The sequence below is a fragment of the Bombus fervidus genome, chromosome 3 (assembly GCF_041682495.2).
Source record: "Bombus fervidus isolate BK054 chromosome 3, iyBomFerv1, whole genome shotgun sequence".
NCBI classification, from domain to species: Eukaryota; Metazoa; Arthropoda; class Insecta; order Hymenoptera; family Apidae; genus Bombus; species Bombus fervidus.
The window spans coordinates 10,043,362-10,070,266 of NC_091519.1; the positions used below are offsets into that span (position 1 = coordinate 10,043,362).

The 26,905-nt window shown below is 37.0% G+C and overlaps 2 protein-coding genes across 2 annotated transcripts in view; one reads left to right on the forward strand and one right to left on the reverse strand.

Moving 5' to 3' along the window:
- Positions 1 to 26,905, reverse strand: part of Dscam3 (Down syndrome cell adhesion molecule 3) — a 317,202-nt gene that overhangs the window by 204,565 nt on the left and 85,732 nt on the right. Inside the window, exon 2 of the mRNA XM_072000043.1 lies at positions 24,217 to 24,279. The gene's annotated coding sequence lies outside the window, so the exon portion shown is untranslated. The remainder of the gene's footprint in view (positions 1 to 24,216; positions 24,280 to 26,905) is intronic.
- Positions 1 to 26,905, forward strand: part of LOC139985564 (clavesin-2) — a 347,454-nt gene that overhangs the window by 176,296 nt on the left and 144,253 nt on the right. The gene's annotated exons all lie outside the window — the stretch shown is intronic.

Sequence of the window (26,905 nt, forward strand, 5' to 3'; positions counted from 1 at the left end):
AATTTATTTTCAAAGTTGCTTCATTGGTAAAATCTATACGAGAAACATATACCAATTATAATATTTTAACAATGTATACTTCAACGTACACCAATTATAATATGTTTCGGAGATTGTGTGTATTACAACGTGAATTTACAGTAATGTTTTTAATACGATACGTAGAGCTTGATAATAATCTGTTTTAATGTTGCAGGATGGAATTTAATGCAACTTTAATATAGTATAGTCACAATATTTTTCTTTTATTAGATGAAAAAATTCAGAGAATTTTCAAAATACTTTATTGATGGTACAGACTAAAAGGTGGATTTACCTAACAGCATATTTCGTTAATTATTTTTAAAGATGGTAAAAAACGGGAACCAATGAAAAATCAGCAAAATTTCTAATACCGAAAAATTCACGAGGGTAGCAAACACTCACTGACTGTTTTAAAATCACATAAAATCGAAAACCCAATCGTATTCGAAAGTTGGAAATCGGTGGACGATACCAAAGTTCAAGTCTCGTTTCCGATTCAGGCCCGATAAATTAACAAACAAAAGTTAACAATCGCGTCCCAGTGCAATAGAAGTTGCAGCTGATCGAACGTTGAATCGGAAAGTATCAGTGAGTTGCACTATATTTCTCTCGAAGGAAGACTTGTCTAGTTTCATTGTAGAAGAATAATAGAGACGAGGGAACGCAAAGAAGACAAGAGAATTCTCTCGAAAGATGTTTTAAATTTTGAAGATCGTCGTTTGATCTAACGTAATTTTAACTTGTAGATTGACTGTTCCCTTCCTTGAACCAACGATGAATAAAGATCCATTCTTTTTCTCCGTATAGTATTCCAGATCGATGACTGGTGATTTGCGAATCTGAGCGTTTGCCAATTTGCAACTCAAATTTGTATTGTACCTTGTCGACTTGAGAAAAGAGTACTTTTTATACTTTGCAAAGATAACTAGATAAAAATATCATTTCCAAATCATTAGAGCTTTAGAGCTCACCATAAATCCAGATCAATCCCAACACACCCTAACACATCTTAATTCTTAAAACCTGTATAGAGAAATTTGAACAAAACCAAATATCTCAACGCCCAAATCCATCCAACGTAGTGGCACACCTTTTTGCCCTAATAGTCATTCACAAATAATCCCTCACGATGAACGCTCACAATGAACTCAGGCCCACTGAAAAAAACACATCTTGGTTATTCAAACCTACCCCTACAGAAAAACATGGCGAACAACAATAAGAAAACAGGTTCTTCGAACCTCTCTTTATATACACAAACAAATCTAAAACCTTCTTTCAACCTAATCATACGTCATGCAACATGTAACTCACGAATCACCCCATAAACCATCCTAAGATCTTCCAACAAACCGCAGCATTCTAACTACGACAACAAACACGTCGTAATTCTTAAATCCACGAAACAGATCAATTTTGCTGAATGGGTACGAATTCAAAGGCAGACGACCAGCATCGTTCACAATCCTCCTACCGATTATCGAGGCACGCGAACAGGCTGCGAACACCGGAAGCAAGAACGCGAGTTTTGTTCCGCGTGGCGGATGTCGCGTCGTGCACGCCTATGCACTATGCAGCCGTTTGTACACGTACGCAAGCGTTACAGTGGACACATCGTCTGGTCTATACTGGTCGAGATAGGGCTTTGGATCCGGTCAGGCACCGGTAGGAGGCCGGCGCTTGGATTTATGTCCTATTCATTACGTAGCGACACAACGACGTGGCGTCACGCCGCAAACGCACACGGGGAATCCAGCAAGCGGGCATCGATCCCGCGGCCTGCATCTGCCGCTACCTACCGTGCACCGAGCTCCTGTTTGCTCGCTACCTACGCCAGCGATACATTAATGACAGGCGGTCCGCCGACGAGGATAAGGCTCGTACCAGAGAACGTGGGACTCGCTGAGGGCCACTCTGTCACGGGGAGTTCCGTGGTAACGAATGGTTTCGAATGGTGAATTTTCGACTTGATCGGCAAAACGCTCTTACGCGTGCAACGTGGTACATAAAGGCAGAGAGATTGTGTTTTAAAAAAGGTGTTTTAGATTGAAGAAAGTTCAAGATGATCGGACTACACGTCTCTGAGTCTTTGGATTTCGATCTGTGTATCTCGTCGATCCGTTTGTCCTGAACAGATGAAGCGCAGACGTCGCGACGAAACGCAACGTATCAGTAACTCGATTGAAACGAAGATTCACAAATATGCGAAAGAGTTGTTTTGACCTATTTTTGGGAAGACTTTGGCCAGGTGGATTCTTTTGCGAGGAACTTTTTGAAACCTGTGGTTCAGGATATGCACGGATTTTTGCTGAGATTTCTGACAAGCAGAGATCAATCTTTGGAAATTGAGAGATCAAAATTTGGAAATGTTGAACTCGATGGAGCGTGGAGCGTAATACACAGATGCGAAATGGTGGGAGTAGTTTCGCTTGATTTTTGCGGACTCTTCTGTAAGATGGGTCGAAAGTGCCAAATTTTTTGGAACAGGTGATCTGTGGTATATGTATGTTTGTGGATATTTGTTGAGATCTATGACGAGTGGAAATTAATGATTTCGGAAAAATGCTGTTGAGAGTGGAATATAGAAGAGTTCTAAGATTGGTGACTTAATAAAGAAAATCCAGAACGACGTTCCAGAGCCTCTGAGAACGTCGAAAACCGTTTTTGGCACAGTTAAGGAGTATACAGTGGAGAAGCTAAGACAAAAGTACGAAGCTGCTTTTATGCTGAAGAAATGGGTCAAGGTTTAGGTACACAAGCTGGAATACGAATCTAAGTACTGCAGGTGGTAGCCATCTGAATATTAGCTTCAAGTAGAATGAATCTGTCGATGGCCTGGATTATTCCACCAGTTTGTCTTTCGACAACTAAACAAACAACTAAAGTTCTAATCCTTTCATATTAAAATATCCCAAACGAAAGCATTAGATTTCTTTTTTGAAAAGAGGAAAGCTGGAGGCAGTAGGAGAAAGGTAATGCATGTTGATTTTATGCTAATAAGATTGCAAATTCAAATTCCCATTCGACCAAATCTGCATTTCTTTGCCTCTGCAAAGCATCCTTCGAAAGAACTTTCGGCATATCCACGACAGTCATTTTGCATTCAAACTACCCCTCCATGGTACATATGAATTATATCTACACAAAAATTTGAAGAAAATATTTTAATTCCATTCCTATTCTAAATTCCCAAATAAACAAGACGATTTTTAAAAATTCCAACGGCGAATAATCTAATTCAAACGAAACAAGATTTAACCACGCCATCAAATAACCACGAGAATTGTCCTGAATTAAGAAATCAAAAAGAATTCCAAGTTACTAGTTACTCGATACGAGTTACTACAATAATCTACGCGATATCACTCAGTTTTATAACATTTCGTCTCAAACTGTATTTTCCATCGTTTACAATGTTCCGAAACCATGCAACCTAACTCAAAGTGTGCACCAAAGTATTGTAATCACGTGTGCATTAGCAAAAGCAATCAGAGTTCAAGCACGCCACTACAACCACGAAATTCTTCTTGAAGCAAGAAATCAACGCTTGGAGGGGCAATTCGAAGTTACCTCTGAACAAGCCACAGTAGTGTTTCCAAAGTTGGCAGGCCCGCAATGGCCCTCGACCATCGGCGTTACAAAGCAACCAGTTGTTTCAGGGGAGCGTTGTCCCACCTCTGTTTGTGCAGGCCTGCCAGCCGCAGTATCGTCGCGTTTGATGGCGCGGCTATTCTCGCTGAATTACGATGGAAGCGTGCGTCGAGCCAGGTCAGAGTATTCCGCTCGGACGATTTCTCGTTGGTCAGAGCGTACAAGCATTGCTCTTTGTGAATGTAGCATGCATGGGACACGTGCGTGCTGTGGTCCTCTCTGTCCAGCGATCACGCTACTTTCGCCCGTCGACGCGGCAAATGAATGCACCGTCACCGGCACCGCGAGTATTTAACCGGATGTCCGGCGTACACCGCGCGTTTCACGGCGGCCGCACGCGCGCTCATCGACGTTTATGACGACAGCTTCTGGTTCGATATTACGCCAACTGGTATATCGAACGCGTGATATTCTAACCGACGCCGAGTGTTGTATTTTGGGCTGACTGAATTGGGCATTTTATAAATTTGGGAAAAATGACAGATAGAACGTTTATATATGGCATGGTTGATAAATTGTATTTAAAATATATCATATATTGAGACTTTGGATATTTATATTTTTAGGAGCAAAATTAATGGAATGGGAGCTAAACAGGCGATGTCTGAATCGATGCCGAGTACTGTGCGATGGGGTATTTCGCAAATTTGGAAAAATTGGTAGATAAATTAGGTATGTGTTATATTTTGAGCACCTAAAATAATAGCAGCTAAATTTATGTAGTTATTACACCATGGATATTCATACGAAAACTAAGCAAGTGATGTTCCAACCGATGGCGAGTATTGGATTCTGGAACGAGTAAATAAATTTGGAAACGATGGTAGATGGAAGCTTTTTATGGGATAATGTAGTCAAATTGTAAAGATATTAAATTTCGAGGATCCAGGATATGGGTAGCTAAACTTATACAGTTACTATATTTATAAAATATTATATATTTCTATGGATATAATTAGAGGAAACTTAGCAGAGATATGTTTCCTCCGTTAAATATTATTCCTAACAGTATACTGTTACTATTTTCCATATTTCACGCATTCTGTGCTTTGTTGCACCCAAAAATTTCTTCTAAATGAGTGTAAAATGTACCACTTGCTGTTTATAAATTTACTATACACTATAAAAATACACCATATTATATTTCTATTCCGCCTTCGTTACTATTCAAAAGAGATATTACACGTTGTAACTGTAATTCCAACAATTCCAACATTCAATAAAAAAATAAACTTATCAATTCGCTCAGGAAAACGCTTCGACCATGCAAACTCTAACGACTGGTCAGCTTTATTATCTCGTTATACGATGCAGACTATTATAAACACGTTTCGAGGAAGTTCCATCACGTTGTTGAAATTCTGACTACTTTCTGAACAAACAGTCCATGGACCTAGGTGTGGGTCAGCTGGATATCGGATCACCCCATAGAAGAGAAATCGATAGCATTGTAATCCCAACGAAGGTTTTTCGGGGAACCACATTACCAGCTCACCCTCTTTTCTATCGATGGGAAAGAAGTACTCGCTGCCAGCGAGCTTATTAAGATTTGCGAACTTTCCTCTCTCGTAAATTTCGCGGCAATGGCCACGGTCAAGCGTTCGACGTTCGAACACTCCAAGAAAGTTCCCGTTCCGCTTGGAAATCCTACTATTTATTCCTGCGCTATACAGCAGCCCTGTAAACGATTTCATCGATACTACCCCGTTCTTTGTTTATTCTAGAAGGCTCCTGTCGAAGGAAAGTTATAGTTTCTTACAATTTATTCGCTGAAATTCGTCATTTAATCGAAATACGTCCGAACTTTTTTCCAATTTTTTGTGAAGTAATATCGTTTCATTTAATAATAATAATATTTTATAATAATTATTCGCGATATCATAGAACGTTAAAAAGCATATAGAATACATCGTAGAGTACGTTGTTCATTTATACGTCAGTGATAAAGATCTCGTAAATCGACTAGATCTAATTGACGAAGTTTGACGATCGGAGAAATTCGTATTCGATGATTATTGAAAGATGAAGAGAAATCGAAAGTGAGTTACTCAACAGGAAACGAGTTCCTGTCGATAATTACGAAGATAAATATATATACGCTTCTTATTGATATAATTTCACTGGAATGGCGAAACAATAGGACAGAGAAACGCGAGAATGTGGTAGAGACGATGGAAAGGAAAAAGCAAATAGCAACATCTGCATCACGCCACATTATACCCATATTTCCCATGGGGTGACAATGAAACTCTTATAACCAAGAGAAGAGCTGCGTTGCATTCCAGAGATCATGAAAAGCTCGTACATTTTCGAGGGGAGACAATACGATTTAAGATCTCGATAATAGATGAGATGAGATGAGAGGAGAGGAGAGGAAAGGAGAGAGAAAATGAAATTTCCTCGATACCTCGCCCTTTAAAAACCTCGTGAACGACGTCGGACAATGGTCTATCGAGGAAAAAGTTAATACTCGTAAGTAATCGCAAGACGTGGAACGATTTTCCAGCGGACATACCGATGAGAAAGTTTTGCACCCTTTTCTATGGTCAGAAGCTCGAAGAAGCTGACGGTGTCACAGAGTTGTTTTTTTAATTTATTTTTAATTATAGTTATATTATAGTATAGGTATTTTATTTATTAGTTGTCGATACGTTTGTTCAATTGTTGTCGAGTGAAGAAATCTTTCTTCTGTTCTTTTGATTTTCTTGACATCTTTGCTACGAGGTTATTGTAAATGTTCTTTGAAAGTTTTTATGAATTGCAAACTTTCTTAAATAAATAAATAAATTACTAAATTTTATAAAAATCATTAATTATTGAATATTACATCGAATTGATTAAATTCATTGAAGTATTAAAGTAGATTAATATTGAATATCGAAAAAAACATTATTCCTGATTACCAAAACTTCTGTTCAAAATTTATAAATTGACCAGTAATTATTAAATTTGGAATAGAAAGTGTTTGGAATTTAAAAATAGTAATTCCTTTTAAGGTTCTTAGATTCTTTTAACGTTTCTCGCAAATATTTCTTTTGTTATCTGTTACAATGTGTGAATTCATTGATTTTCATATCGCTTGGTAAATAATTTTAATAACATACATTTAAATTACATTTAAAAATCAATAGCCTATAAATACCAATATGTAATATTATGACAGTCGATATTTTTGGAGTTCAGAAAGGTGACAGAAATACATATTTAATCGCAAAGCGGAATAAACTGACAGTTTAGAAATTGATTAATAGAACTGATTAACAGTATATTCAATTTTCAAATTTATCTCCCACAAAAACAGACATATTAATATTACTAAAGAATAACCTTACAGTTTAAAATATTGAAAAAATTCCTATAACAATTTTTTATTCCTTTTATTCCATAGGTTTTAAACTCAACCTCCAAAAAAATTCCTCTTACCTCAAAATTCAACAAAAAATCAACGAAACTCTAGTTATCATGTCTTTACTCTGCAGTCTTCAAATATCATTGACAATTGATAAAAGTTATTAGACTATCAAAACCACGTTACGCATGATCAAAAAAAAAAGCCGAAAGGATTCATACAAACCGCTAAAAAGTAAATTCTACCAAGTTCCATCAAGTTCTATACAAACGAAATAAAAATACTCCACTACGTGAGAACAATCCGAGATTTGCGTCCCGGAAACACCCGCCTCTTCCATCAACATGTTCCTTTCTTTGCTGATACCAGGCGGCATAAGCGATCCGGATAAAACGAGCGGAAAACTCGAGTTTTCCTTGGTATTAAGAACCGATTCTCGATTTTGAGAATTCCACGGACGTTCACGGCCCGGTGGGAATGGGCCAGCATTTAAATTCTCCGCGCAAAAGAATCGATTTTCACGTAGATCTATTTCCTCCTGCTGTGTTCACGTTCCAGAAACTGTAAACGAAGTCGGAAAAAAGCCACACGTTCATCGATCCCTTTGAAGCTTTCGCATAAGCGTACCGATACGGTGAAAAAGAGAAAGGAACATAGAAACGTGGTTTTTCTTTCCTTTAGAATCTTAGCTTTGATGTATTATCTTTGATTTAGAGATCTTTCTACGGTTTCTGGAAATCGAATTAAAACCATATGTGGAGGACCGAGAATCATAGCAGTGTAAGTCACTTTGCTGATTAAAGTCGTTAAGTAAATAGAAAATTAAAGAAATGATACTTGTCCAAATTGAAATAACTGATTAAATTGAAATTCTGAAAATCTTCATTTATGATTTTCAGCTTGCTATGTAGAAATTTCACTTTTCCAATTAAAATACTGTGATAAGTGGAAAATTATGCTTGGAAAAGCAGATTAGCGATAACTACTGCTTTGGAATATTAAATGTGCAAAATATACATAAAACTCAAAAATATATATAACCTTAGCATGGAAATATAAATTTACACAAATATTTGCAGTCTAGTTATTACACTTACGTTATACCGAAGAAATAAATTTGTTACAGAGTTCTTTCCATTGAAACGGACTGTATTTATTTTATATTTACGCGATGTTATAATTCTACTGTGAACGATATCAATTTTCTCTTGCTGTTTCGTATCGAAAAAAATTGTAAAAACAATGAGAGATCGAGAGAAAAGTTCAGTTTCTAGCGCTATGTGTATATTCATAGAAATTCGATTCTATCATCGTACGAGATCTTCAACTAGAATGAAATAGAGTAGCAAAATATCAGAATATCATTATTACAATATCATATTATATTAGAAGTTGAAAGATTCTAAAGAATTTTCTATTCAGCTATAAACAAATACAGAAAAGTTTCTCCACTTCACCAAAGTGAATTACTTACCAGCAACTTCTCCATTGCATCTTCTTTGTATTCCATTTTTTTTTTTTTTTTTATTAAAAGACAAATTCTATCTCTTATATCTTGACCACACAAATTCCACTATCGAATGGCATCATTATTTAAAGTTAAATCTGTCAATGTAACAAAGCAAATTCTTCGGAATTTCCCATGTGACAAAAAAAAATGAATAAACATGGAATGTAGAAGCTTCGATTATTAAGTTGATTTTTCTTCAACGTAGATATATGAACAGATAGATAGATTTTCAAAGTGATCTTTGATCGAGCACGCTGTCGAACATTAGGAGCAACACGATCATGACAGAGGCTCTTTTTTAATGCGTCAGCGAGCAGACGGCCAGGACCATACGATGAATAATTTACAGGTTGAAAGCTTTTCGGGCAAACATCCGTGCCGGCGACGATTTAAAATTCCGATTGACCCTCGTCCGGCTATGGTTGCGCTGGGAAAACGCCCACGGGTTCGTTTCACCTCGGCGTTGGATGACCACTTCCGGTCACTCCAACCGATCACCGACCCTTCGCTTTTCAATAGAATTTTAATTCTTGCAAGGAGCTACTGATCTCAAATGTTACTGTCTCAAGTGTCGCTTGAATGAATTGAGAATTGGGTTTTCTTCTTTCTTTTTTTGTGAAGTCAGATTTTCTAAGCTGATAAATTTCTGTGGTATTTCCAATGGTTAACGTTAATGTTCCTTTTTTGTTGTGATTCTTCAAGAAGGGGTTATTTGAGAATTTGAGAATTTTTTCTTGCTTCTGGAAATCGAATTTAATAAGATGGGATATTTTGTGGTGTTTTCTACGTTTGACGTTTATGTTCCTTTTATACTATAATTTTCCAAGAAATATTTACCTTGACTGTTGCGTAAATAAGCGATTGAACCTAAGTTTCTAACCAAAACAACGTTAGTATTCAAAAGCACAATAACATGAGTCTCTCCAAGATTTGAGTTTTTCGTTTCAGCTTGACTTTTTCTACGCTCTCGTGCCGCTGCAAATAAAATGAGAAACTCGCTTCAAGTGACAAGTACTTGACCACACTCAAAACGTTCTTGAACCCTAAATCACTCCCATCCAAACTCCACAAAGAAACACCGAACGTTCGTTAGAGCGATCAAACTAACTCGACAAAGGTACACACAACGCGATTTCCAGGTGTTCAAGCCCTAAACGAAACGATTAAAGGGAGAGACCTGACCCTCGTAGCTCTCAGTCGAACGCGCGTTAATCGACATCGCGATTACATATATCCATTGTCGTCGCTGCTCAGATATTCAGATACACCATGGTGTAGAGGGCCTAATCCGGACAACTGCAGTCCAATAACGATAAATAGCCATTTCACGAGGGCGTGTGCACCAGCGGATAAGCATCTAAATACCTGGTGTCGCAGAGCAGGCTGACTATTAGCTTCCCCAACAACCAGCCGTTGTGCACGCCGCGTGTAACGCGATATAAACACCTTATGATTGCCCTTAGGGGGATTTCGTAACCCTAGCCAACGATAAAGCCATGGTATTTATAGGGGAACAGGGGGCCCAAGCAACCAGGGTAAACGCAACCGCTATTTACCAGGATCATCGTCGTCCGATTGAATGAAACAATCGGACACGGTCATTAGGTTTATTCGGGGACATGTTAATAAATGTCGTGTCAAAGTGGACGGTTTGTCAGAAAACTCGCGATTTCTAGCTTGTTGAACATTTGCAGGGGAAGATTCCAGGTTTTAGAAAATTTGGAAATATTTCTGCCTGTGTTTTTATTCTCGGTAGAATCATCGACGATCCTTCCAAATATTTCCGTAAATTCTGGCACTTTAAATTACTATTCGTGTACCTTTTAATGTTTTTCAAGAATTTTAAAGGAGTTCTATAGGAATTTGATAGCTTTATTAAGGTGTTTAGTAAGTTTCTCGGAATTCTTTGAAATATTTTCGTGCATGCAAACTTTGGCAAAGCTTCTAAGATCTTTTGAATATTTTTGTGAATTACGAGGGCAGTTAGTCGCTGGTAGTTCGTTGCAATGGATCGATAGTATTCGAGAACTTTTTTGAGTTTATTTTTGTTGAGAATTGTGGATCTTAATCGCCGAAATAAAAGTAAAGGAACACTAAGATTACACTTAGAATTTATATTAAAATAGTTTTAGATTTATTTAATAAACGATTTCCAGGATCTTCGTCGATATACATTTGCACGCGTCTTAGCACTCTCTTTATCTCACCATCTTCTATACCAAACTGCCAACGAAACAGTTGCATTCATCTGTTTTCCGAGACGCTGTGCACACACATACTTCCATGCACTCGTACTCACATACGTATGTCACTACTACACGGCCAATCTAGCGCACAAAATTATACATATCTCAATAGTTTTGTACTTAATTACAGGTAAAGATAATCTTACGGATATGGACAGATACAATTGAAAATTCAAAGGTGGAATTTTTTGGAATCCAACAAAGACGTTGACAGTATCCTAGGAAATGGCAAGTTAAAATTTCAGGATTTTGACGGTGGCTCGAAATAAAGCGCGCCGGTTTGTTACCCCGAGGAACCTGCGCCGCGGCTTTTTACACAATTACAACCCCCTGACGACTTGCCCAACGGGTTTGTTTTTCGCCAACTTAATTACGTGGACGAAACAATCTTGCCGCGTGGCAGCATGAAAATTCAAGTTTCGGAAGAGCAACGAGATTTTTTATTTCCTACTTCCCTGCTCTGAAATTATTATACCACATAATAATGATAATTATGATTATGTATAATAGGTAATTGCTGGTTTTATTTTAGTTTATTCAATAATTATATATATTTCAGAGTTTCTGAGAAAAAAAGAGTTTTAGGGAATTGCTGAGTTTAAGATAAAATTCTGAAATAATTAAAACACGAGGTATCTTGAACTGCTGCTAAAATTTCTCTTAAAACGATACGTTTGAAAGCCTGGAATTACAAAAGAAGTTTCTTTATCCCAATATTTTACGTTGCAAATGTTATCCTTAAAAATTGATGAATCTTAACCCAATTATTTTGTCCCATTATATATATAGAAATTTCTTTATACTATCATAACATTAATTCCTGGCTGTTAGTCTTAAGAATCAACGAATTAAAATTACTTAGCTTGTCTTGTTAAAAGTGCAAGACCTTTTATCCTATCATTGAGCTGTAGCTATTATTTTAAGAAATAAACAAATCGAAATGAATTATTCTTCTCTGTTAAAGACAAACGCCAAGCGATTATTATTGCTCCTAAAAATAAATCTCAGAAAACTAATTAACAACTTCTCTCAAACCTAAGTCTCTTCGTTCTACCATTAAAATATAACGATCGCTTCTGCAAAGAAACAAATATTATTTCACAAACAGAAGCACCAATTTCACTCTCCATCGTTCCTCAACATCCACAAACAGAAAGTACCACGCATTCTAATCAAAACTTCATCTTTTTTCCAATCCTGTCCAAGACACTTCATCATCCCGCGTTAACTAAAAAGCGACAGCAACAACGAGAACCTTAAAAAATAATTAACATCGACGCGCGGAAACTTCGTACAAAGAGTCCGGTAGAACAAAAAGAAAGGACACCTGAAACATAAATAGCCGCTGGAAAGGTAACGGAGGCCACTTTCAAGAAACTGTGTCGAAAAAGCAGTAGAAAGGTAGTTTGCTTGAAACGTGGCCGTACTTTGGTGCTTTCCGTAAACGAGAGCGACATCCATTGTCTTCTGGTCCGAACCGTGTCACGCCGTTACAGTCGTGCAATCGCAGATTTCCCTTAATTGTCGTGCAAATTGCTCGACAATGCAAATTACACGAGTACGCGCGATTAAAAACAGCTCGCCACTCTAAAGGCGACCTGGAAACGCATCAGGTCGTACGTCGTAGTTTGTTGATTAAGAACATCGATTGTCTTTTATTCCTGCAAATTCGTGTGATCGACGATTGTTTACGACAGAGGCTACAGAACTTGCTTGTCAGCCTCTGCATTTCTTATCGCGTTTGCACTGGTGTACGTGCGCTAGTTAATTAGCTTCAACTATAATAAGTTTCGTATCATTCCGCAGCGCTTTCCTGATCGTTAGTGTGATTAGAGAAATTCGGTATAATATGGGAATGAAGCGTAGAATTCAATACAACAACGCTTTATTAGAAAATAAGGTTGTGGACAAGTACACAACCTTTTTGTACTCACCGTACGTGAAAAGGATGAAGATTTGTAAAATTGATTGTGTAAAAGTGGGGGGAACAGGCGAAGAACGATAGATGATACGCGAGTGAGAAAAATGATGCAGACAAACATTATACACGATGATACTGTATTTGATGTAATGATGTTATCTCGGTGCAACGACATCATAGTTAACACGTTGATTTTCATATACATGAAACTGGTACATACTTTGCCATGAGAATCGAAATAGATCGAAACGTATCTACGCTATAGCACGTTTTCTCTCACGATATTATTTACATCATTCGTATCGTTGATAATTTGTTAGTGCATAAAACTTACCTTATTGTAATAATTTAAAAAAAATTCTAAAAAAGAAGTAGCCACCGTTGCAGTCAACGTGTTAACGCAACAACGCGATCTATGCTCGATGCAACGACGCAATGATGCGACAATATCATTGTACATTGAAGGTAAAAAAAGCGCGCCAGAGCGACGTTATGTTCGATGTAAAAAGAGTACATCTCTCAAAAGCTATAAAAAGATTCTTAAAGTATTCAGAATTTCTCTCGTGAGAAAAGAAAGTAAAAAGTACGTTTCTGTGAGCTGTGAAAGGAGAACCAATCGGAGAGAAACGCAGGTGTATTCCAGCGTTCAACAATAACGCCATGTTCAACGCAATAGCAAAATCAATGCAATGACACAACAATACTATTGCGCGTTCAACGCAAAAAAAAAAAAAAGAGAAGAAAAATGTAACAACGCTATATTCGACGCAAAAGGAGTACATCTCTGGAAAACTATGAGAGGAGTCTTAAAGTGTTCGGAATGTTCCATCTGTCTCGTAAAGAAAGAGAAATAAAAAATACATTTTTGTAAGTAATCGAAAGAGGATCAATCAAATGGAAGCGTGGGTATAGTTCAGCGTTTAAAGTGGGCTTCTCGAATCGAGCCGTAAATTCACATCACTCTCCCTTTTCATAAAAGCACCCTCACGCACGTGCGCCCTCGATCACAACGCGTCGGCGATTCTTGCACCCTCGACACCATTCGCATCCCGGTGCGCCGTAAAAAGAGGAAAAGAGAAGCACAAAATACGACGATGATGAAAGAAATGGCGAGAAAAATTCGTAGTTGCTTCCCAGCGGAGATAGTTGGAAACGAAGTTTCGTCGCGGTCGAATCGAAGAATATCCTAAACATGTTTCAAGTATTCTATACGCTCCATGCACCAAGGGAATGGAAACCGTCGCGAGAAATTTCCAACTAAGTCTAAAAGTTGCATTATGATACGCAATTGCAGGAAACTGCGATACGGTTGCAAAATTTCCGATTCGCTTCACCGGAGAAACATTTTCAAATTTTTCATTTAGAATTTTTAATCCACATTGCACATCCGACAATTGGTAGAATTCACGAGGATATTTGTTAAAATTTAATCTTGAAGTTAAGATTAATAACCTGTGGAAGACACAATGTTTATGTTGAAATAATATTCAGTGATGTTTATTAAATAGAACTACAGAACCTGATGTATATAAGCGAGTGACATAATTAACAACGTATACAAGAATTGTTGATTGTTGGCCAGTTACTCTCAGACTAGACTTAGGTAGTGACCCATGATCCCTTAAATACTTTGAGCCCCACTATCTATACAGTAATGAGTATGACCTGTGTAAGTGTCCTGTTCAAATGCCTGTGTGGGTGTCTGTGTAAGGGTATTGTGCCTATGCGTGAAATATCGTTGCATTCCAACAGTATTGTTGAACTGACGTTGTTCGACGAAAATAAAAAATTCTCTACGTAAAGAAAAAAAGGCAATGCAACAACGTTATATTCGATGTAAAACGAATACATCTTTGCAAAGTTACAAGAAGATCTTTAAAGTATTCAGCATTCCCGTGAAACAAGAAGATGAAGGGTACATTTCTCTAAGCACTGGGAGGATCCATCCATCGACGATTAACGTCGTTCGAACAACTGACGCTTTGAATAATGAACAGTGAACACCTCGGATTCTACCATCGATTAAAACTCGTACGTGTCTTAAATTCAAATTATCCAGGGACGTCGTTCGATTAATTACAAACAATGCGCCACGTTTTTTATCGTATTGTTCGTCAAAAACTGCACGTACCTCAAATTCGAATTATTCGAAAACTGTCCATCAGCTGGTAATGTCGATCGAATAATTGCAAACGGTAACATACAAACGATGTACATCGAAAAACCATCTTCTTTCGCATAACGAAGATTCGACTTCCGGTGGCCAACGATAGAACAACCCACTGAGTCTAAAGGGCGTTGATGGAATATTTGGCGCGTCTGTTTAAGAAATATTTCTCCTACGCGAAGAAATTTAACTGGCCACCCACAGGAAAAGATTTTCCAGCAACCTTCTGTCCACGTGGACCCTCTGAATACGTAACGAGAACGAAATGATTATAAATTATGTGGAGCTCGTGCCACGGCGTATGAGGGCTGTTTCGACGTTGTTGGGATTTCTCTTTTAAAGAATGAAAAGGGAAGAAGGAAGGAAAAAGAATAAAATATAGCGAACCTGAGCGGAATACAAAGATGAGGGTGTTCTAGCGGAAATGTGCGTTGGAAAAATTTGATGGATTCTTTCGCTACTTTCCCTTTGGACGATATTTCAGCAGTTATGGGATGTCGCGGCATTTACATGTCAAAGAAAGCCAGGATAGGAAAGATGCTCCGCATCAGAGCGTATTCTCTTAGCAAAGCTGAGCCAAGGGGCGTTCTGTACGTCGCGTTTCTCTTCCTTCCTACGAAAATGAACTTCTTTCCAAACGCCCGTGGCAACGTTCTTTTCAACTGATACTCTGTTTCTTACGTGAAATGATGAAATAAGAGCAAACGTCGGTTTGATTATCGCTCACTTCGTATCTATTGCCTCCCTACGTGAGCGATTTGCAACAATGTGTAATAAATAATTTCGCGTTATCATTTCTGTATTTTGATTTTTCGATGTTACGTTTATAGGTTCCCTGGAAATGATATTCCTGGATTAAACGATAAGAAGGGCAAGATTAACGAATGAGAGAAATGATATTCCATATTGTACTTTCTCCATCCTATAGTTATAGATTCTGCTGAAACGATATTTCTCGAGTGAAATAAATATAAATATATAACTTTTAGTATTATTATTATTCTTGCGTCTTTGTTGCGTGTCTGAATGATAAATCTTAAAATACCGTGTAAGATTCATTGTATATCCTTCTGCCATTAATGAATCTCATATATCATCTGCTACAATCTAGGTCGTTGTGAAAAATGATCTGAAGAATAAATACATATGTCCAATATAACCTGTTAATAGAACGTGCGTGTGTGTGTGTATATATATATTTCATTGTTAAGATCTAAGATATAAAAGTAGCAAAATATGAAAGTAGAAGGAAAATTTTCCTTTATTCTATCTTTTGCGTAACTTTAAACATAATTAATGGAAGCAGCAAGTTCGAAACTAGTATTACATGTAATCCGTCATGAAAAGATTACAGGACTTTTCTGAACCGAGAAACTGCTGTATTTATTACGCTATTTATTATGGTTACCATTCTGTCGTTTATGTCGTTTCCGTTACTGTATGCTTCGAGGAATACAGGATGGTATAGGGAAACATTGTAACGAGATGAAAGATTAAAGTTTCAGTCGGTGGATTAAAGTTGAATATATGAATGGAAGAGAAAACATTAATTGTGAATTTATTTACGAGAACCTTCTTTGTTATACGCCGATCAAGATAACGTTCCTCGTCCAATTTAAATCAGCCTCTACCAGTGATATAATATGGAAATGTTACTTTCTATTTGCATAGAAGTCCGTTGCATCGATGTGATATGAATTACCAACATGTTTTACATCAGTATAACGATTATGAAATATCATGAATAATATATTAAAATAGGATGCAGCTATTTCTTCGATCCTCGCCGTTCTTATCAGAGAGGACTGATAACGAATTATTACTAATTTGTAAAGAACATCGTCGGATAAGATGCACGCGAATTTTTCTTTTTACATTATTGTGCTGTAATAATATCATCGTAATTTTATTTGCAACGACCTTGTACAATAATTTAAAACGTAGACATTTTTTATTATTCGATATGTAAATGAATTCAGCGTATTCTGGAACAAGAAAAATTCCAATTTCATTCACGAATGTGATATAAACTTAATCGCTAAAATAATTTTTATTATTCATAAAAATTAACTGCAATTACAGGCAGTGCTTCTACAAGATCGCAATTTAAAATACAATCATTTAGAATGAGGTCATGAAGGTTTGAAATATTCGACATGAAAAATAATAAAGTTTAACATGTAATTGCGAATCTTCTAATTTGAATTTCCTAAATTTATTGATTTTCTGATTTTCGTCCTCCTAGTTGACATTTTCAAATTACTCGTGAATTTCCATGATCTTGTTCTATTAATTAATCGATCGAAGGTCAAAGAATACCCGAGCTTGTGAACTTTCCCTCGTAAAATATCGAGGAAGAGCGAATGGAGCACAGAGGGGAAAAAAGGAAAGGTGGAAAAAGGGCGCAAGTGAAGTTTCAGGAATGTTTTTAAAATGATAATACAAGGGTGTGCCATCGTATCGGGGATTACCACGAACGAGGTCCGACACAAAAGGCATTTTTATGTAAATCCTTCAGCCGGTGGACAATAATTCTACGTATTATACGACGGAACCCTGGGATAAATCTGAAATCTCTCGTGAGATACGGTGCACGACGGAAGAATGTAGAATTTCGACAGTAAGAAATTCAGAAACGGTTAACTAAGAAAGGAAGCACTCGAATTCTTGAAACGTACGCGTGGAACGTGCTGCGCAAGTCCTTTGATAATTTATAATATTTTCGTGTTATCTCCAAGTTTGGAGACTCGATCTTCTGTCGCGTAGAGAAGTAAAATTTTTAATTTACAAGTCGACACTTTGGTTTCCTTTTATCTTTGAGGAAGAAAATTTTTTAGAACGAGTTTCGAGATAAGTACTACTTCGAATAAAATTATAGACGAGAATTAAATGTATTAAGCAATAGCTAAAACAATAGCAAAGACTCGCTTGATATATCGACATAGAACTAAATGTAAAGAGAAGATATGCTGAGAGAGATCGATCGTTCAGCATCTTTAAGTGAAATTTAATATAACTTAGGAAAAGGGATTAAAATATTTTGTAAGTTTATTTTGGGTGGAAAAACCAAAAAATGCGGCCTTGTCTGGGTATAGAAATAATTTTGAACTAATTTCTAACTTAATTTGGAAAAATTGAAGGTAAGTTTGATGTGATTTATTGAATAGCTGACTAAGTAACGTCTCTTCGTCGTCAGAAATAAACACTCTGTTCTCGTTCAAAATTATCTTCGCCTTTGACCTCAGTGGACTATACTCGTCCAGAAGCAGTCCATAGAGGTATATCGTATGTACTATATTAACCTATGTTGATACATCAAACACTAGCGCAATAGCATCTGAACTTCGAAGATAAACGACCTTCAGCCTGATATACCGTATATTATTTCTATACTAATCTAGATTATCTATTACTAAAAATTCATGCGAAAAATCAAAATACTCTCTAACGAAGTAACGTCTTCGATTCAACAAAATAATAAGCTTTTCCTACGAGAAAGACGAATGTCTAGAAATTCTAATAAATTCAGACTAAACTAGCTGTGACAAATAATTCACGCTAGAAATCAAGTATACTTCCTAATCGAGTAATGTTCGATTACAACATCCTCCTACAAGAAAGATGAATACCTAAAAGTTCTAAGCTACGATCTCTAATTTCTCTTAGCGAAATATATTCTGCCGTAAAAATATTAAACCAAGATAGTTTTAAAAGTAAAAGAAAAATGCCCTTTTCCCTCGCGTATATCATAAATTCTACCTTTAACGACACCTTTAAAACTCGCACCTTGACGAAGCTAAATGGCCAGCAACCACGCAGCTCCAAACTCATCAACGAACGAAGCCATTACACAAATCACACGCGATCGTTGGTAGATCATAAAACGAGCCAAGGAACAGCGATCAACCGGCCGAAAGAAATCGCTAGAAACGGATAAACTTCCTCTGGTAAAACGAAGAGGGAACGCGGAAACGTGGAATTGAGGATCGACGTGGATCCAACGGCGGAACCGTTCGATAGACGCGACGGTGGCTGTTTGCCATGGAATCAGGCGCAGGACGAGCGTGGAGAGGTATTTGCCCTGATGAAAGGGCCTTTCAGGCCGAGACAAAAGCGCCGCCGGCTTTCCGGCGCGATCGATCCGCGCCTATGAAGGGACAGATGGAAGCCGCGAGCGGACTAATTCGAGGAGCTGTCCTCGAATCAGCGCGTCGCGGCGCGCTGAAAGACCAATCGCCACCGATTCGTTTGCAACGAGTCGAGCGAAACGAAAGGGATGGTTCTCCTTTCGTCAAATAGAAAACTATTTTTCTTGGTAATTGAGACGCTTCACTATGTTTGAAAACGTTTGTCTCGTTGGGGAAATTTATTGCTTTGCCCATTCTTTATTATGGAATTTGTGGTTTGTTTGAGGATCTCGATAGAAAACTATTTTTCTTGATAATTGAGACGCTTCACTATGTTTGAGAACGTTTGTCTCACTGCGGAAATTTATTGCTTTGCCCATTCTTTATTATGGAATTTGTGGTTTGTTTGAGGATCTAGATAGAAAACTATTTTTCTTGGTAATTGAGACGCTCCACTATGTATGAGAACGTTTGTCTCGCTGGGAAAGTTCATTGCTTTGCCCATTCTTTATTATGGAATTTGTGGTTTGTTTGAGAATCTAGATAGAAAACTATTTTTCTTGGTAATTGAGACGCTCCATTATGTTTGAGAACGTTTGTCTCGCTGGGAAAGTCCATTGCTTTGCCCATTCTTTATTATGGAATTTGTGATTTGTTTGAGAATCCAGATAGAAAACTATTTTTCTTGGTAATTGAGACCTTTCACTATGTTTGAGAACGTTTGTCGCTGAAAAGATTCTAATTGTGATCATACTTTGTTACTCAGTTTCTGGTTTCGTTATCTGCATTCAACAAGAAAACTATTTCTCTTGATAACTGAAACGTTGCACTATGTTCGAGACAGCCTGTGTCATCGGAAGAAGATCATAACTTTGATCGTTCTTTTTTACCTTAATTTTTAGCTTCTTTATACATCTACACTGGTTCGCAAAAATATTTGAACACTTTTTAGGAAGTGTTGAAATTTAGAAAGATTTTGAAATTCCATTACCACTATAATGTCGTTGCCACGTTACTGTCACAATTATATTGGTAAACTTTAGAACTCAGGCAAATCCAAATGTAACTACAAAGTACTATCTAATCAAAATAAAAATTTACTTATCAGCTTCTACCAAGATAACCTTTCCTTCCTGTTATATTATTTCAAATCCAGTTTTCCAATTTTCGTGTCTCATACATAATTCAACGCATTCGGTCACTTTAACATTCATCGAACTAATCTTCCAATCAATTCAGTCCACCTATCGATCTATTAAAATCATCAAACTCGATCCACGCAAGAAATATTCCATCTTCATAATCTTAAATCTAACAATCCTACCAACTCCAACATATCCTAAAGGAATAATTTCATTGAATTTATACATTTATTTAACGAAATATCCCTGAACCTATAAATCGAATTCGAAACCCGTACCGAGGGTACTATCAATCTGGCGATAAAAAAGCTAAAAATTAATTTTGTGTTACGTAAAGGATATTGTCATGGCTCTGCAATTTCTGTTGCAGTGATATGTAACAGCGTGAACCGCAATTTCTGCATCGCGTCAAAGGGATCTAATTCACGCGGTAAATTTTTCTCCGTGCGATCGCGAGGCGGTCGTTTTGCCGCTAATTACGCGTACGGAGATACGCGTAGCCGCAGCTGGATGGTTCGCGTAGATCAAAGCTTGCCCTAACAATGACGAGCGAGCTCGACCTCTGTCTCGTTGCCCTTTAACCGGCCTTTCGACCTCGTCCTGTTGGTCACGTGAGAGAGGAAGGGAGAAGACAGGTTGTACCTCGTTATCGGTCCCGTGTGACCCGGTGATACAACCTGTCGGTCGCATTGCCGCACAAAAATTCCACTGTTCGACGAAAATTAATATTCCCTCGTTTCGTAGAACGTTTACGATTCTGTGGCGTACAGGGAGTGTTAGTCACAGTTGAGAAATCTTTTTAATTGTTGTTTATCTTATCCTATGCATACGTAATGGCTCGTGAAAATATTCGAGCACTCGTAGAAACTTTTTATACTTTTATACTATGTATATTATAGGAAGAAACTCTAAATTTTATTACAGCGAGACACGGCTGTCGTGATGGTATTACTCGAATCTGAGAATGTTTACAGAAGTAACAAGGTATTCTATTTACATACATTTATCTACTAATAATAGTTTCCTAATTCGTTGGCGCAACACTCTTCTCATCCCCCTCTATTTCTTCCTCCTTTCGATCGTCTCTCCTTGTTCACACTCAATTTCCTAAAGATTTCCTCATTAGAACTTTTGTAGAAATAAAATAGCTGTACACGGTACTTTTCAGTCATACTCGATATATATAGTACGTACGTACACAGTATACCGCTAAATAATTATCCTCTACCACTAACGTACTAATAATTAACTAGTAATAGTTCCCTAGTTCATTAACGTAGTGTTTCCTTCACTTTCGCTACAACTTCCTGTATATATACAATCACCTCAACCCTCCCAACCCTTTCCCTTATTCTCACCCGACTTCCTAAAGATACTACGAAACGGCTAGCTTAAAATGAAGAAGTTGTACACGGTAAACCTGTGTTCCTTAAATTTGCAATCATGCACGATGCAATATGTATGTGCACATGTTGCATACACCGAAATAATAATTACAATACCACTAACAACACATTTCCACCATTATCACCACCATTGCCACTATCTACGAACTCATCTGCCAACAATACTTTCCTGATACATCAACGTTGTGCCTCTTCCATTCCCCCTCCAACTTCTTCCACCCTTCGAATTTCCTCGATCCTGTCAACCTTTCCTCCTGCCTAACGTTCTAAAAATATATATGGACACACGAGAATTAATTTTCCGATAGCCTCGCCTACTCTCTACCATAAGGGTCAATTATTTCGTCCGTTGGTAACAGTTCTGCACGGGGTCAGTGTACACGTAACCCATTTGCACGCGTGTGTTCCGTATCGTCGTGCGTGTACGTATATAGAACGACGTGAAAGGGCCTTGTGTATCTGGCTGTATGGATGTCCAGCGGGCAAATACACGCTAGGTCGAGCACGAAGGCAGCAGAAACTGTCGTGTCATTACTCTGTCGCGAGTCTCTCCGTGCACAGGCTCGTGAACGAGAATCGCGAACGAGGATCGTGAACGGCATTCGCTTCGTTATCGAAAGGGCGTGGTATCGTGATCGATTTTAACGGTATCCGGTCAATGACAGAGCGATACGTGTGTTTTCGATAACGAAGTTTCAACGTGTGGCTTGTTATTAGACCCCGTTTCCCATAAAATCTGTTTGATTTACCTGTCGATATTTGTTTGCTCCCTTTACTCTAACAACGCGACAATTGTTTGACGAATTAATAATGCCAGCCGGTCAACTCGTATCAACGAATATTCTTCGCTCCAATAATTATAACGCGGGCTGATAGATAGCGTGACGAGTGAATATTTTCAGGAATATCGCTGGTATCCAAAGAATATTGCACGAAGGATATTGTAGTTTCCGGAGGAATCGAGTTTTCGATCGTTTCATTGCTTGGTGTGAGACAAGCTTCGAGATATGGTAAACATACTGATTTCTTTTTAACGCGTTCCAAAAATTGATACTTTTAGATTGTTTATCGTATTGATTCGAATGTAGGAGATGCGAGTCAAAAAGCACGAAACTGTGACAAAATATTTTATAATAATTCGCATCGAATAAGTACGTAACAATTTACGTTTAAAAAGTATTTGTTAATACACAGCACGGTAGATGGAAATCGAACTCGAAGGGAACGGATTAATGATTTTAATATTCTGCTTTGGATATGATGCTGAAGCAATAAACGTGGTAAGGGCAATGCCAATGTGCGTGTAACGTATGTAGACAAAATTATAGTACGATAGATCAATTACGTAGGTATGATAATTCTATCAAACTTCGACTTTATAAACAAATTTCTTTCAAGATGGCGAAAATTTCATCGAATTCTTTGACAGCATATGATCAAAAATAAAAGAGATACATACGATTAAATGAAAGTTTTGCAATTTCAGCATGGAATCCGGAAATATCAGAATTTGCAAGTTTGAATTTAAATCTGTATTCGTGAATATATAAATTTAAATGTAAATTGAAATTTGAATTTTAAGAGTCGTATGTTCGAACGTAGATTTGGATTCGTATTCGAATAATTAGAGAAAATGTTTTTCGGACACATGTACAACGAGTAACATGTTTTACCTAAGTTGCTTATACTTTATACAAGCTTTCCCGTAGTCGTTATGTTTGAAGCGTTGTTAAAATACTACTAATTCTTCGTTATTACAAAAGCAAATGAATAATCATGCCTCATGTAGAACATGCAACGGTGCAAGTAGTCAACGACGGAACCGCCGCGTCGTGTCTGACCATTGCGGTCTTCTACTACTGCTGTTCTTCCTGCGTTTCAACGTTAAACACGCCAAATATTACGCAGCCATTTCCCGTGAGATTTAATATAAACTCGAATGCAACGGTTATTAAAAAATAAATTGTAAAAGATCTGAGCTCCTTTTTTAACAAAATAAATAAAATATTAACGCACCTCCTCTTAAACAGGAAGATCGACTATAATTTTAAAATACGAAATATATCGTTTATTATTAATTTTGTTAAACGATTAACGCATTGAAATGCATCGTAATAAACTAACTAAATAAATTGAATATAAATAAAGTAAACACTACCAAGTAAAATAATTTCTCTCCTATGCTATACTATATTATTTTATCAGATAACAAAATAATTTTTTTCTACGCACCAGTGTGATTACTTAATTACACAATTAACGTTAAAATACAGAATATACTAATGCCACGTGACGTTCAATCGGTAAAATTAGCGACGGTTTAACACTATGAAGATTTAATTGATAAATCACCGTTTGGTAATAACTTAAAAGCATCCAGCAACGTCACGAACGTTGTACCAGGATCGCTAACGAATTAACATTAAACAGGCGACTAATTTTAGGCGACCCATTAAATATATTTGTTGCCGATGATTTAGTTACGAAAGGAATTTCGAAATCGAACCCGCAGTTTACAACTCGCTTATCCCGGGTTAATAGCGTTGATCATCGAATGGAGAAATACGATCCGATTTTCAGTTCCAGCAACGAATATTTCAATAATTGATAATTATGTATGTTTTACGAAATGAATGTTATTATAGAAGAAATATGAGATTGCAGGGCACTCACGTTAGAGTTGTTTGATCATTCAGGCCTGACCTCCAGGTTGACCTCTGATCTGCTACACCCACGCTGAAAAAAGAATAAAAATGTTCCTGATAAAGGAATTTCTTTAAATTTGCTGATCGAATTTATACAAATTTGAAGAACTCGAATCGAAAGATAAGTTTTTCATATATCGCTTGCAACGGGATACGAGGATTTCATAGAAAATGACATGCAAGTTCTTTAAGAATATAGAATTTTTTTGCCAATGATAAAATTCTATGGTGTAAGGTTTTTGCAAATTTTTATCGAACTTTTCGAAGAAAATTTATAGAAACGAAAAATTTGAAAATGCCAGCACTTTACGTTAACACGTTGAAATATAATTTGAAAAAATATTTATAACAATTTACATGGATTTCATTAAATAGACATTCGTAGTTTCAGTGTGTAATAAATTCTTTAAGAATACACAAATTTTTACTAAACTTCTTTATGAATCTGACATTTTTTCATGAAGATTATCAAATTTCTTATCATATTTTCGAAATCTACCGCGAAATCGGAAAATTCAAAGAGACGTAATATTTTAAATTAATAGAAGTGTACTAGTGAAACTTTAAAATCATTGAAAAAAAGAAAGAAGTCTATAATCCATCAATTCAGTAATATTATTAACTGGTGAATTATCGTAAAAGACTGCAAGTAACGAAAGCTTGAAAAATGAAATTTCTCATTTTTCCCGTTCCTGTCCCATGATTTTCACGTCGTTTCGTTCGAAATCACGAAAGGTGCTCGATCCGTGTCGGACATAATTAATTCTGTGGCGCATTCCATTAAACGCGACAGGTCTGGAATTATTATTCTAATTAATATACGACGGCCGATACGCGTGTATTAGCGGCCGACTGTTGCTCTATTAAATGCGACGCCATGGCCGGACAAAATTTAAATTTCAAATCGGTTTCGGTTGCGCGACGACGCGGCGGCCAGGGATTCAGCGCCCCTTTTCACCTATGCCACTGATCGATACAATCGTTCGACCCTCTTTTGCATTCGCCAATTTTCGTTTATTAAAAATGGCAAACCGCTCGGTGAATACGCCAACCTCTACGAGATAGTATTTCGCGAAACGATTCAGTTGTTTGAACTTCGATTTCAGTTACAGAACTATGAACTGGAAATTGTCGTCCAGGAAACTATCTTCTTAAGGTTAAGATGATAGAAAGCGATATGGTGAAATCTGCAGGTTGAATGAAAAACAGCACAATAGCAAATTAGAAACAAATTTCATTCTATCCGCAGCACATTGAAATTATAAAACAATTACTTATATAATTCTCATAATAACTTAATTAATCATTTTCAAACCAGTAGAAGCAACATAGAAGTATACAGGTATAATGATCAAACTGAGGGAAAATCGTTTAAAAAATAAAAATATGAATCTAGAATGAACAACAAAGTCAATTTATCGAACCTAAAAATCATAGAAATGATTTGTAATGAAAAACGATGATCATGAGTATATTATACTCTATCTCTATGATACCAAAATTTCATGTTTCAGTATCGTTTTTCTCCGTATTAATAGATTATACGACAAAGGAAAAAATTTCAATGGAATTTTCAGATCGAACGCAAGTTGAAACGGACATGACAATCGAGAAACTGGCTGAAACTTTTCCTCTCGGAGAACCTCTTCGTTCAGCATTCGAATTTCCACGGCATCCGTTTAACAGGAAGTTGCCGGTCCCGTTGGCTCCACCAACGCTTTCCGCGAAACGTAAAACGAAATCGTAAGCCGCTTAAAGACTTAACGGACCCGACGAAAATTCTACTGGTTCGCCGCAGCTCGCACAAAATCCTCCTCCACCCTGTTTCATGCTGCTCCACTCGCGTTTTTTCCCGCGATACGAGTCCAGAACAAACAAAATGCAACGGTGCCTGTTACCGTGAGATAGGTGAGAGAAATTTTACTTGCGTAACGGGGTATAAATAGATCGTTCAACAATAACTGAAAATTGTAATGAAGCGGTCCAGAATGGATGAGGTTACTATTTTTATCGTTTTTCTATTTTATTATTATTATTATTTTTTTTTTTCTTTGGATTTTTAAATCTTCAACCTTTCGAATTTATGAGTTTTTGAATTCGAAAAATTTGAATTGCTTCAACAAATTTTTCATATGTTCAATTAACTTTCATATTTTGAAGCCTTTGATCTTTCGAAGTTTTGAACAGTCGAATATTTAAATTTTCAATTTCTATTTGGCATTTTCAAGTCCTCGAATCTCCAAATTTCATTCTTTTATATTTCCAAATTGCCGAGTTTTTGTATTTTTACATTTCTGCGTCTCTTTCGTGTAACTTTTTTAATGTTTCGAGCAATTTGAATTTATAGATCATTTCAACTTCAAATTCTTTGGAACGAGAGAAATTTTGAAGAAAGAATTCAATAGTATGCTTCGAAAATGTTATCCAAGTTTTATTGAAAGGAATCTGAGAAACCTTAGTAATCCTAATGCTACATATCAACGATAATATCCTGAAAGGAAGACCCTACGGCTATAGGGCTGAATAAGTACCATAAATAAGGGGAACAGCAACCACCAACCGACTTCACCAACGTTTACTTACTCATAGAAGTACCTGTTGCGACGTACATTCTATTCCTCCAAATTTAACTACCTACTTCAAGAAAAATCCTCTTA